Genomic DNA, 13764 nt, shown 5'->3' with positions numbered 1-13764 from the left:
ATTCCTCTTTAATGTTACAACAGCCTCTTTGTTGTTTTCAGCACCAGACGTTAAAAGGAGAGCAGCTTCCTGTGTGTGGACATGTGTAGATGGAAGTCAGGGTGGAGCAAATGACAGGATGCTGGACTTGAGTCCAGTGGAAGGTGACCCAGATTCAAATCACCACTTAACTAGATGAAGCTCACTGAGTGTCTTTGGACCAAATCAGTCTCACTTCTGGGACATAGCAAGGGCCTGTTGTGAGCAGTAAAACTACGCATATACTGACCTTTGCAACTTCCCCGCTCCCCATGGCATAGCTCTGATAATGGTGAATACATTTTGCTTCCAATATCATGAAGACCCCCTTAATCCATTCTCTCCTTGCTTTCCAGAACACACCCACCCCACCCCAGTCATTGATTCCCCTGCAAATGACCACAACATGGGATATATCTGAGTTGGTTCTCTTTTTATTCAGCCATAGGCCAAACATGCACGCATGGAAATTATTTACATAGGGTTTTCTAACAACGCTAGAGAAAAAATCTGGGAGAGGCTGAAGAGGTTGCAATGCCATAGGAAGGATGGTCATCATTTTTTACCCTGGGTTTTCTCCACGGTTCTCTGGGTGAACTTCATGGGGAGGGCTTCGTGGATAACCATGCAGGTGTGTGAAACTCCGTTGTTCCAGTCAGCGAATGGGATTTTCATGTGGCTGTATAGAAAGTAGGAGTCGTTCTTGTTGTCCTTTATGACTGGCGTGTTGACATGATGGTCTTCAGGCATGGCATTGTGATTCCTCAGCCACTGGATAGAAACTTCTTTTGGGGTGAATCCTGTGACCAGGCAGGTGAGGGTCAGCATTGCTGGCTGAGCGTTGATTTCCTCGTGGTGAGGGGGGTAGAGGAACACTCCGGGAGGGGTTCTCGTGCCTTTTTGAGAGGAGGGGGCGAAATGTGTGAGAGAAACGGAGGAAGCAACAATTATTAACATTAAGCCAAATTAGTGAATGCAATGTTGAGAATGAGGGTCTTGTAGGGAAAGACTGTGATTTTGTTGTCTTGAACATAGGTACTCCAGACAGGGTCATTGCAGACTGTCCACACACACTTCATAGCAGCAGCATGTTCCCAATAATTACCCTAACTGGCCAATTATATTATCTGAACTACATGAGATAGCAGTGATTTAAGATTTCAACAGCCCTGCTTCCCAATATATATACGGATATCATGCAGCACACAGAATCCCAGCCTTTACTGAGAAGTTATTGGTATGCTCAAGTTCCTGCAGGGCCGGGGGTCGAAAGGCAAGCATAGTTTAAAATCTTGCAATGCTCATGCAGCAACCTCTGCACAGCAGATACCCAGGTAGCTCCACAATGTGTGAACCGGGCCATCAGGGAAAGTGCATGAAGAACTGCTTTCAACAGAACCGGCTCAATCTTTCATCTAGGTTCAATCAATGCTGGGGAAACAATATCAATAGAGTGGAAATGGCAATAGTTTTATGGGAATGAAAATTGTTATGTGAGAGTCACTGACCCCTGTGGGGGACGCACCCTTCCCCCCCCCTTGGTCCAAGAGTTGCCTTCTAATAATAATAAAAAATGCATTGCAGGTCTTTCAAGTACCATAAAAACCTGTGAGCAAAGGGGAATGGTTTTCCAGACCTCCTTTTCCACTGCAAAGTTTGTTTCCAGTGTGAATTGCAGATGAGCCAAGTGGTGTTGTGTGTTTTCAAGCACTATAAAAACCTGTGAGCAGAGACAAGTGTAGAACGATTGTGCAAACCTGCACAATACCCCCATCAGACTGTGTGAAATTGCAAAGTGTGTCCGCAGTGTAAATTGCCGATGAGCCAAGTGGTGCTGTGTGTTTAAGTATTCTCTTTCCTGCTGGAACACAAGGACACCAGCCCCAGGATGGAAGACCAACTCTGTTTCCCCCCTTACCTGTTGTCTTGGCAATGGTCTTAGTGATGGGAGCAGTCAAGCCTGGATATTCCACGTTGCAGGTGAATTTCTCACCCTGCAGCCATGTTGTGACAGGGAGGGAGCTGGTAGCAGTGAACCTTCCATTACGTTCTTCTTTCACTTCCAGTAGTTCTGGGCTCACGGGTCCAGAATCCGCTCGTGACCAGGTGACTTTCAGCCCATCTGCATTTTCCAGATTCTCCACCACACAAGTGAGCTTGGGGTCATTGTTTACGTACAGGTCTTGTGGCGTTGGGGGTATGATGTGCACATTAATGCCGCTGGAAGGGCATTCGGCATTATCTGGAGACGCAAACCTCATGTTAGTTCTCTAACCAACCCCCACTTCTCTGCTGTTTCAGCAGCTTGCATGCACCTCTCAACAAGTACACTCCTTGCAGCGGTGTAGAAATGGAAAACAACAACACTATCAGTAAGGTCAATTAATGGGCCTTAATTGAAAGCAGCTATATATACACAAATTAGGAAGGAGGCTGTTTTGAAATTATTATCACATGTATGAGAGGATTCTCAATAATCTGGAAGCAGTTGTCCTCCTCCCCCTTGCATTCCAGTCCATGCCCACCAAAACAGAGGAAAACATAAGTGCCAGCTCAGTCAACCTTTCCTACCTTCACATATCTTCGCTTTGCTTTTCACTTTGGTTTGGGTTTCTTCGTGGAACACCTGGCAGTAGTAGGTATTCCCAGCCTGCCAGTCTTCTTGGCTGACGTTGACTGTGCTTGTGGTGCTGAAGGTGTATCCATGGGCATCTTTCCTGGGCTGCTCAGTGAATGAAGCCAGGAGCCCAGCTTGTCCACCCACCAGCCATTCCACTGTCAGCATTTTGGGGTAAAAGCTAGAGATCACACACATCAGCTCAATGGTGGCATCACTGGATCTGGGTTTGCAGGAGGAATGGAGCAGGCGGACTTCTGGGGCCACTGGAGGTAGTGCAATAGAGCCTGGAAGGATATAATTTATGAGTGGTAGGGATGGGTGAAATTGTCACTTTCGGTTTCCTCTTAGTTTCTTATTCTCCCAGTTCTCCACATCAGTTTGCAACTATTTTAAAAAACAAGGTCTTACTCATGTGCATTTTAATCCAAATTTCTCCTAACATACAAACCTTTGTATGCAATTTTGCATAACATAAACATTTTTGCTAAGCAGTGCTCTCAATATGATGGATTTTTATGTTATTCATATCATATATTGGTGTGGGGGCACAATTCTCCCTAGTTGATGCAGCTTTGTACATACTACTTGGCTGGAGAACTGCTTTGCAAAATCCAGAGAAGGACAGATTTGATCGGACGCTACTTGTCTACCACTCAGCGTAAGCCCTGAGACCCAAATGGAGGAATCCGCTTAGTTAGAAGACTGGAGGGTGAGTGGCCACTGGTTCATCTGCCACTGACATCTTTTGGTTCTCCTATTACTATTCTTCCCTCCTTTTGATATCATGATCCCAATGTTTTGAACACTCACTCAGAAATGCACTGTTTTCCTACTTTGTATCCCTATTCAAAGCTTGCCTCACCCCTGTAGCTATCATGCTTTGCCTTGCCTGCTTCAGCACAAAGGATAGCCCAAGGTGATCAATCCTAGCCATTCCTTCCATCATTACAAGTTATTGGGCCTCAGGAATATCCACCCCCACCCCCACCCCCATTTCTTAATTCACTTCACTCCTTCTACAGCTTGACAGCTCATATAAGATATTAAAGGTGGGGGTCATGAATGCCCACGGCAGCAAACACTGTGTATACACTACTAATATTTGTAACTTTGTTCCCAGAATGAAGCAGCAATAAACAAAATTTAAAAATAAATAGCCACGAATCATTGTAAATTCAACAACCAAACCTTGAAATGTATTCAAAAAAGTTGACTCTGAGTGTTTCTTCAACTTGTCCCTGACTACTGAACCTGCCTTTTCCTTACCTCATGTCTGGTACTGAATGAGCAATTCCAAGCTTTCTCTCTCTGTCCCCCAACCCCCACATTTCAGTTGTAAGCCATGTTGGGCAGAGACATGCACTGCCTGCTTAATGTGCCTTGGTACCAGACAATAAAGTAAAGGTAAAGGGACCCCTGACCACTAGGTCCAGTCGTGACCGACTCTGGGGTTGTGGCACTCATCTTGCTTTACTGGCTGAGGGAGCCGGCGTACAGCCTCCAGGTCATGTGGCCAGCATGACTAAGCCGCTTCTAGCGAACCAGAGCAGCACACAGAAACGCCGTTTACCTTCCTGCTGGAGTGGTACCTATTTATCTACTTGCACTTTGAGGTGCTTTCGAACTGCTAGGTTGGCAGGAGCTGGGACCGAGCAACGGGAGCTCACCCCATTGCGGGGATTTGAACCACTGACCTTCTGATTGGCAAGTCCTAAGCTCTGTGGTTTAGCGCCACCCAAAAATATTGCATCTATTCCCCAACTGTCTCCACCAAAGTATTTCACTTTCCTTTCTTTCAGCATATTGAGTGTCCATTTGAGGGTCAAAAAGAAAGCAGATAACAAAGGCCCAGCCAGACTCACGCTCAATCTCCTTGGTGATTTCAGAGCTGGTAGCTGCATGGGCGACTTTGCATTCAATCTTCTCTGATTCCCAGGTGCTGGTTGGGATGGTGAGCTGGCTGGTGAGAGTGTAGAGGCCCCTGGATGAATCCAATAGTGCAGGGAAGGTCCGGATGCCGCTGGAGATGGCTCCTGAATTCCACTGTACTGTGACCGGTTCAGGAAAGTAGCCAAAGACCAGACAACCTATGGAGACCTGGGAGGCAGTAGAGGAGTCTTGGCTACAGGGAGGCAATGGGAAGACCGTCGGGGCTGTGGCACTTGCTGCAATGAAAGAGAAAGACATGTTGAGTATACACTGTCCAGCCAATGTGGATGCTTGTGTGTTCCTGCAATACAGGGGGTTGGAATAGATGCCCCTTGGGGGTCCCTTCCAATTCTACTTTTCTATGATTCCATCAGCTGAGTGTGGGTTACAGGATCTGATCGTCTCCTTTGAGGTAGAGCATTGTCCTGAAAGATTCTCGAGTGTGCCCAAGTTCATGGAGAGTTCTGTCGTTGTCAACCATTTCCAGTCCTGGCTGGATTTAAGAATGCTGCAGGATTGATCTCTGCTATTTGTTAGAGGAAGGGACAAGGAGATATATGTTGTGCTGATGTATCACTTTCAAGCTGATTTTCCCAGCTATAAATGTTCTTTTAAAATAAGCTTAGGATTCTGAATTCTTTGCAGAATACATGCAGCCCTGTTTTAACACCCACTGACAGACTGTTTCTCTCTGAGTTTTCCTAATACTTGACTTATGTCATTCAGCTGCAATTGCGCTGTTATTCAGTGAATAATTAATTTCAACTTTTTGGCCTTAAGTTTGTCAGTTATCTAAACATGCAGGAGACATTTGCATTTTGCATTCTACATTGATTAAAAAAAAGAGGGAGAGATGTGAGCGAATCTTACAGCCATGAGAAGGCAACACCCATTCATGGCCAAGGGGAAGGAATGCTGGAGTATGTGGTTTGGGAAAAGCAATCAGAAGAAAGGGTGTAGTTTTGGCCTTGCTGTCCCTGCATCTGGCTTATGCCTAAAGGAAACGGGAAGTTGGCAGGAAAAGGTGGGAAGCCATGGTAGCCTGAGCGCCACATTCTGCTGCAACCAATCTTCTTGGGCCTCGTGCCATTGACAGGCAGAGCCAAAGGCAAAAGCAAAAGCAACACAGGTGAGCAGAGCAACAGATGCAGTTCATACCTTGGTACATTCTACCTGTAGAAAAGTCAGAGGATTCCAATGCACACATCCCCCCATTTCCCCATCCAAGTAAGCAAAAGGCATGATCACAATTCATATTCCAACCAGGCAAAAAAATCATTCAAGAAATGGTACAGGGTAGGTCTGAGGACGGTTGAGGTGTGGAGCCTTAGGCCAAGATAGTGCTGTTGGACTTCTGCTTGGTGAGAAAAACTTCAGCAGCTTGCAGATTTCCTGCCACAGTGGGAAAAGCATTAGCTGTGGAGCTACCCCCCTTTTTTTTTGCCTGGGTGCCTGGGTGAGAGCCAGTGTGGTGTAGTGGTTAAGAGCGGTAGTCACGTAATCTGGGAAACCGGGTTCGCGTCTCCGCTCCTCCACATGCAGCTGCTGGGTGACCTTGGGCCAGTCACACTTCTTTGAAGTCTCTCAGCCCCACTCACCTCACAGAGTGTTTGTTGTGAGGGAGGAAGGGAAAGGAGAATGTTAGCCGCTTTGAGACTCCTGAAGGGGAGTGAAAGGCGGGATATCAAATCCAAACTCTTCTTCTTCTTCTTCTTCTTCTGAACCAAGGTAACAACCACTTCTCTTTGGTGGCTGATGTACCACTCACCTGAGACCAAGTTGTTAGATTTAAGCCCCTTTCACCTAACAGAAACCAGTGGGGTGAAGAAATCAAGATTTGAATTCTGGCTCAAGATCTGCAGCTGCAGCCCTGAATGCGCTTGCCTAGGAACACAGTCACACCCACACCATCCACTTAAAGTGCTCTTACATCACCTTAAAAGTCATGGCTTTGCCCAAAGAATGCTGGGAAGTGTAGCTCTCTGAGGGGTCTCCTAACGGCTCTCAGCACCCTTAACAAACTACAGTGCCCAGGCTTTTTTAGGGAAAGCCATGAAACAGTGGGACGAAAGTGCTTTAAATGTATGGTGTGAATGTGTCATAGCTTCCTTGAACATTGATAGACTTATATCTTGAGCTAGTGCATGTTTCTCACTCTCTCTGGTGGCATTTTTGGCTGGCATTGCCCACATCTCAAAATTCCAGGCCTCCTTTTAGTTGTGCGAGTTCTCTCACTTCCTCTTTGTTCAGCACCAGCCGCAGGTTGCAGGTGTCCTTTTTAGTGCCCCCTCACATACAAATTTGACTGAAACTGGGTAAGAGGACAATAAAATAGTGCTGGTCAACAGAAGAAGAAAAAATGGAAAGGTAAGCAAACTGTGATTAGAGAATATTTGAACATCATTAGCTGGCAGTAATAATATGAAGGTGAAGCCAAATCAGTTTGTACAGCCAATTGCAACTTGTTTGGAGTTCTAAGTGTGTAAGATCAACTATTCTATGGGGTATCAGCAGCTGGTGGTTTATAGGCCCAACCTACCCCACAAATGACAAAACACTGACCTGATAATTTCCTCCTACTGGATAAAGTGGATGTTCAACTATTCAGCTTATGAGTAATAATTATAATAATAAATCTAGCCTGAAGAAACCACGAGATTTTATGCCATGGTGGTCAGCATTATTATGACCAGTAGAGATCTAAAGAATCTCTGGATTCTTTGAGCTGGACCACTGCTATGCTCTGCTGAATTTTGTAAGAAGAAGAGGCTGAGGCCCCAAGTCTGCCTGAAAAAAGACAAAAGGCCTCCCCCCTTAACCTCAGGTATGTGTGGACAGACTGACAAGTCTAAAGGTTAGGGATTTACTTTGAGTCAGCCTCTGACTGTTGCACGCAGAGTAATTTTGCCCTGATGGAGACCTAAAGCCGCAAGTGATTTTGTATTACTTCCTATGGTTGCTGTCACATATTTGGGGCATTTTTTATTAATCACCGCAGCCTGACACACACACATTCAGCAAAGGAAGGTTTCCCTTTTGCTCTTTTCCAATGCCAGGAATAGTTTCCCCTGCTAAATATGTGCACCTCAGGCACAGGAGCACGTGCAGGAAAAATGAGGTGGCAACCCTATATCCCAGCCATTCTGGTGTGGTTCCTTTTCCCTGCCAAGTCCCTTGAGCCTTTAATGTATCCCCAACAGGCAGAAGTTCAGCAGGTGCAGGAGTGGAGAGGGAGTGGTGGGGACAGCTTCACTGCTTGATTTTCTGCCTGCTAGACTATTGTTAAAAGCATGGAAGCTCTGCAAGGAAAAAGCGGCCAGTCTGCCCCACTGTGTTACCTGCATGTGCACTCTGCTAACCCAATCTGATAAAACCTCAACTCACACCACTACCTCCTTCCCCAGTATGTCATAGTTTCCTTCCAAAATGGGGATAGAATTAGAATAGTCAATAGTTGTTTTTTCTTGCTTTCTACCAAGCCATTGGCAATAGCTTTATACAGAATGCTTATTTCCACATTCCTGACAATTTCTGCACTGGGCTGGCAAAGGTGAGGCTGTCCCTCCTGGTCCATATAGAACCCTAGACAGAATATGGTGGCTGATGGGAAGTTCTGCTTCTGCACATGAGTCTGGCAAACCGCTCTAAGCTGAAGCATTCCTTCCTCACCCACCCTAGAATGTTTAGTTCACATTGAGTTCATGAAACATCGTACCCTGACCTGTTCTTAATGCATGGTTGACCACATAATAATAATAATAATAAATTTTATTTATATCCCGCCCTCCCCAGCCGAAGCCGGGCTCAGGGCGGCTAACAACACTAAAATAGTGCAACATTATAAAAACATCATAAGAATTAATTAAAATCACAATTGATGGCAACCATAAACTAAAGTATTGTAAAGATTGCCAAAGGAGGGAGTCAGGCTGTGCCCTAACCAAAGGCCTGGTGGAACGGAATGCGATAGTTATGCTCTTTTAAGTTTTGCAATATCAATCACTAGTTATAGTTTAATAAGGAGGTTTTCATACCTGTCCAACCATGTGTTCCCTTTCCCAACCTTTAATCTATTGATGATTAATGCCTATATGCAACTCTTGCATTGTATTTGTGTTAACCAATCAGCAACAAACACATATGTGGCAATGCTGTAATATTCAATAAAAGGGACTCCCCGAGACATGCTCGAGAGATGCCTCCCATATGACACTTGTCATTTGTCTGTCGTTTATTTCAACCCAACAGGTGGCTAGGGCTACCAACTCTCTAACCTATCCAGTCCACTCCAGCTTCCTGAAATCCATTTGCTCTCGAATCCACCACACTTCCAAAGCTAGCAACAAGTCCCCCAAAGCTTGGCTGCATCTGCTTCCCACTTAGTAACCCCAGAAGCTTCATTTGAAAAATCCTGGTGTTTGTTACACATCTATTTTCCCTTCCTAAGCCAGAGCTAAGAACGAAACCTGGGAGTCCTAGCTCTTGCTGACTCCAGCTTGCAACCACTAGACACCACTCTCCTTCTAATGCTGAGACTCCATGCTTGTTTTAAGCCGTTGTGCTCCTTTCCCATCTCCCAGGAGCATGAGGTTCCCCAGAGCTGCATTTCTCAGGTACACCAGATCCCACTTTCCTCCTTCTCTGAAGCACTCAATTACACTACCCTCCTGTGGCCGGGTACAGAGCCCAGAAAGTTGTCTTTCAGTGGGTCTCCTGAAACTCTTCCTGAAAATTGCAATACATTCCCCTGCTAGGAGTTTTGCCAAGCCTCCTGTCCTAACCAGCTCAACCCACTCATCAATAGCAGCCCACTGCAGAGAGAAGCCAGGGCTCCTGCCTGCTTCAGCCCTTGAAATCCAGGAAAGCTAAGAGATCTTTTTGCTCCAAAGAACACTTTCTGAGCAGGGAGCAGAATTTCGTCTCCTCAAAGCTGCTTGCTTCCTAACCCTCCTGTTCCTTTGCTGTACTTGCTGCTTCAGGCCTCTAATATGAACCCCCAAAGCTGTGCACCATACATAGCTCCAGCATCAGGCATTCAGGTAGCCCTGTGGCTGCCCACTCCAGCTTCCTTAACTTTGCAGTCTGATGGCTTCCCTGCAGCCAGATGCTCAACTGGGAGGCAAGCAGGTTCCCAGCTGAGCATCTTCTTTGGAGCAGGTTTAGACAGCCTCCTTGATACAATACAGCTTCTTGCTGCTCCAGTAGGAATTGGGGGATCTCCAGCCTGAGCTTCAGGTCTGGGACAGATCTTTTCGCATAATATCTCTTTTTTCACCCAGCCCCCATGAAGCCTGCTGCTCATCTGGATAGTCTGGAATCTCCCAATTAAGCATCGGGCTTGGACCAGACTTTTACAGCATTTCTAGCTACCTAGCAGCTTCCTTAAAGCTTGCTACATCTTAGGGCTCAGGAACCTGTCATTCTAAGCTGCTAGCACTCATCCAGTTCCCCCTACCCTGGCTGCTCCCTTGAGGCTCAGGAAGGTTATGAGTCTTTAACATGGGCTTGACATGGGCTTTAAGTTAATTCCTTGCTTCATAACACCTTATCTGAAATGTGCTGTGGATCTGGGAGGCCAAGAGCCTCACATTGGAGCATCAGACTTGGAGCAAGCTCACAAGTAGCTCTTGGTCCCCTTGGCAGGCTGAATCCTGCTGCTCATTGCGGGAGGGAGGTGTCAGAAATCTCCCAGTGAAGTATCTGCCTGGGTGGACTTTCAGACACCTTCCTTGCCAGAGGATGCCTAACGTTCTTCTGGTAGTCAGGAAGCTCCCAGACGGCGTTAGGTTAGAGCAAGCAGCCCTGTTGTATCCTGCCATCTTCCTTGAAGTCTGCTGACTGTCTGATAGGATCTCCCAGCACAGCATCAGGTTTGGGGTTTTCAGGCAGCCTCAATCCTGGCTGCCCCACACCAGCATTTGTGAATAATAAGCTAGGCGCTCAGACATCTCCAAACTGTGCATCAGGCTTGGGGAAGCATCTGGGCAGCCCCTTGGCTGCTCCCCATAAGCTTCTGTGACTCAGCTAGCACTCAGTTAGGTGGTCAAGAATCTCCCAGCAGAACATCGGGCTTGGGGCAAGAATCTGGGCAGCCTGCCCTCCTGACTGCTCCCCACCAGCTTTCCTGGGTCCTAGCATGCAGCTAGAAGGTCAGCAATCTCTCAGCTGAGCATTAGGCTCACAGCAGAGGCAGCCTCCCTTGCTGCTCCCCAGGACCCAGAATCCTAACACTGTGGGCTGGCTTCAGCTTTGCTACTTGCTCCAGGGTTAGCTTCCTTGAATCCTGGTTCTGAACTAGGTATGGGACAATGTCCCCGCTGAACATTAGGTGAGGAAGAGCTCACATTCCCCTCCAGGGTTCATGGAGTGCACTGCTTGTCCAGGAAGCCAGGAATCTCACAGCTGAGCAAGCTTGTTTTAGCTTAGTATTCAGCTGGGTGCCAAGGATCTCCTAGCTGAGGATCAGGCATGGGGCAGGCTTTCAGATAGGCTTATGGGAAGCTGGTGGGAAGTGAGCTATCTCTCCTGCTTTGGCAGCAGCTGTCTACCAAAAGAGCCTTAGGTTTGGAGCAAGCTTTCAAGTACTGCCTTCTCCAGCTTGAATTGTGCTGCTGATCTGTGAGGTCAAAAATTTCACAGCTGAGCATCTGGCTGGGGTAGATTATCGGTTTCCTTGAAGACCAACCTTCAACTAGAAAGTCAAGGAACTGCTAGCTGGCCATCACATCTGAGCAAGCTTTTAGGTTGTCCTCTTGTTCCCCAGCTACTTTCTTGAAGCCCAGCACTCCTCTGGGAGCCCAGAAGTTCCCAGTTCAGCATCAGGCTTTAGCCAGACTGCTGGGTAGCCCCCTTGCCCTCCTCCAATTTCCTAGTATAATCCATAGCTTGGAGGCAAGAAGCAGCTTGGCAGGTAGCCCTGCTGGGACATAGCTGAGTAACAAGCTTGGGAAGAGTTAGCAAGGAGCCCTGGGGCTTTTCTCACTTCTTTAGACCTCTCCCTTGGCTGAGTGGTGGGAAGCTTTCAAGCTGAACATGATGCATGGTGAAGGTTCATGTGCCTATTTTCCTTCCTCTCAGCTGTTGCTGTTGCTCTGGCCTGGTATCAGAACATAGGAAGCTCAGTATTGCCTACACTAACTGATGGCAGCAGTGGCTCTCTAAGGTTGCAGGTGGGCTTCTCCCCCAGACCAGAAGGTCCCCAGGAATTGATCCTGGGACCTTCCTCTTACAGAGCAGATGTTCTACCACTGAGATTCAGTCTTTCCCATTTGGCTCTGATAATAGGAGTTGAAGTGGAGCTTCTGGAAGGTTGACCAGTCGCTCTTTATCCTTGAAGTTCTCAGCTCCAAGAATCATCTGAATGCTGGACTATAGGGAAGCTGGTGGGATACAGCAAGGCTACCTTGCAGCCTTCTCTAAGCCTCACATGCAGCAGCTCCAAGCCCCATCTACTCCCCCAGCCTCCCTTACATAAAGATGCTCAGTTGGAAGATGGTAGCAAGGAAGACTTGCATCAGCTAGGAAGCCCAAGAATCAACAGGAGACCCTTGAGTACAGGAGAAAAATGCTTCTCCCCTTCTCAGGCATAGTATCCTTCACTTGCTTCCTGGAAAGTCTAGGACATCCCAAGGAGTCCCTTTTCCTTTGGGGTATCTATGTTCCTATCTTCTCAAGATCCATAACATTAAGAACAAACCCTCTTTTACTTACCGATCCCAAGGCTGGAGTTGATTGAAGCAACCAGACCTCTGCTGAACGACCCACCGTCTGTTTCTGTTTGGGACTATTTTCTGTCGCAATGAGGCCTTCGGAGTTTTCCCCTAACCATGCTCTTATGAAGTGCCTTAAAAAAGAACGTTGCACGTTAGTGACGTCCTGAGAGTTGGCGTGAAGGTGTGAAAAAACATCATGAGTTTTAAGTTCAAGGGATATAATTGGGGTCAGCCAGAACTTCCCCCTTTTTTCTGACCTTCTCATAACCCCAAAATAGGGCTAGATGAAATACAGAATGGGGGTGAATCTGGCCTTCCAAAACTCAAAACCTGTGCTTATACTCACCTACTTCCCTCCTAATTAATTAGTTAATTCAACTTAACAGCCCTTGTTTGTTTGCTTGTTTTGTCCAGGGTGATGTATAAAATCAAAATTATATAAAGACATTAAGCGTTACAGAGTTAAATAAACTGAGGCTGCAATCCTATATGGACTTTGCAGGGGCTTCGGTCTACGGCTATTCCCTTTGCTCACCACAATCACCACTGGCTTCCCAGCCCCATTGAATTCAGTGGGGATTACTTCTGAGTAGACATATAAAGGCTTGCACTGTCAATCCCAGTGAACTTTCGTGATGACATTGTTGTTGGTGAAGCTTACTACCAAGTGTAACAATGCCACTGTCAAAGAGGCTCATTCAGGCTTGAGTGCCAAGCTAGGCCTTCACCTCATATATTGCTATTAACCATTTTCATATCACATTTCATTCCCGCAAATGGTTTTGGATTCCTACTTCATGCAGCTGTGGGATAAATTAAATTGTGAGGCCAATGTGGGCACTATCTGGTGCAGCCAACTTGCTTGTGCAATGGAAGTGCATTTGTGCAACAGGAGTTGCACTTTCTCTTCTTCATCCTCCAACAACCCTCATGTGTACACATTTCCTGACATAAATAATACATTAAAAAAAATCTAAACCAAGTTTTCTAAGACATGGTTTCATTTTATTGCAGTACATACGTTAATGACTAAGATTGGGCACTCTGACATCCCATTTTTTTCTTTTGGTTTGACTCAGTGATTTCATCCAAACCTCAATTTCAGAGTGCTAATGGCCTCTCACCCTTCTCAGGTGGGCAGCAGTTACAGATCTCACCTCAGTCCACCACCCCAAGAAGCTAGGGCCCATGTGTCTTGTCGACTGTTAGAGGACTTCTCTGTCTGGCAGAATCTTGGAGTGGGGATTCCCTGTCAAAATGCTGCCTTCAAATGGGCAGTGGACTAGTTGACTGGTTGGGCATTAACTGTGGGCCATGTTTGGTCAGCTGGCAACTCATAAAAGCTGACTGCACCCTCCCCCTCCACAGTGCAGCATGTCAAACAGCTAACAATTTTTATTTTTGCCTGTAGCCATCATTGTTGATCCCCATTTTTCTCATGCGGGTGTCATATGCTGACTTTGTACTACATTCTTGTTTGTGTAT

At 46.5% G+C, this 13764-nt stretch overlaps 1 gene segment (V, D, J or C); it reads right to left on the bottom strand.

The window, feature by feature from the left end:
* Positions 1 to 436: 436 nt before the first annotated feature.
* On the bottom strand, positions 437 to 13697 carry LOC308571871 (Ig gamma-2C chain C region-like). The segment is given in 6 exons: positions 13685 to 13697; positions 12278 to 12340; positions 4501 to 4803; positions 2590 to 2922; positions 1937 to 2260; positions 437 to 914 (listed from the first exon to the last, which is right to left on the bottom strand).
* Positions 13698 to 13764: the final 67 nt, after the last annotated feature.

This window comes from Podarcis bocagei (genome assembly GCF_964188305.1).
Source record: "Podarcis bocagei genome assembly, chromosome: 13".
NCBI classification, from domain to species: Eukaryota; Metazoa; Chordata; class Lepidosauria; order Squamata; family Lacertidae; genus Podarcis; species Podarcis bocagei.
Note: the sequence above shows the minus strand (reverse complement) of the source record. Positions and strands in the feature narration are given on the sequence as shown.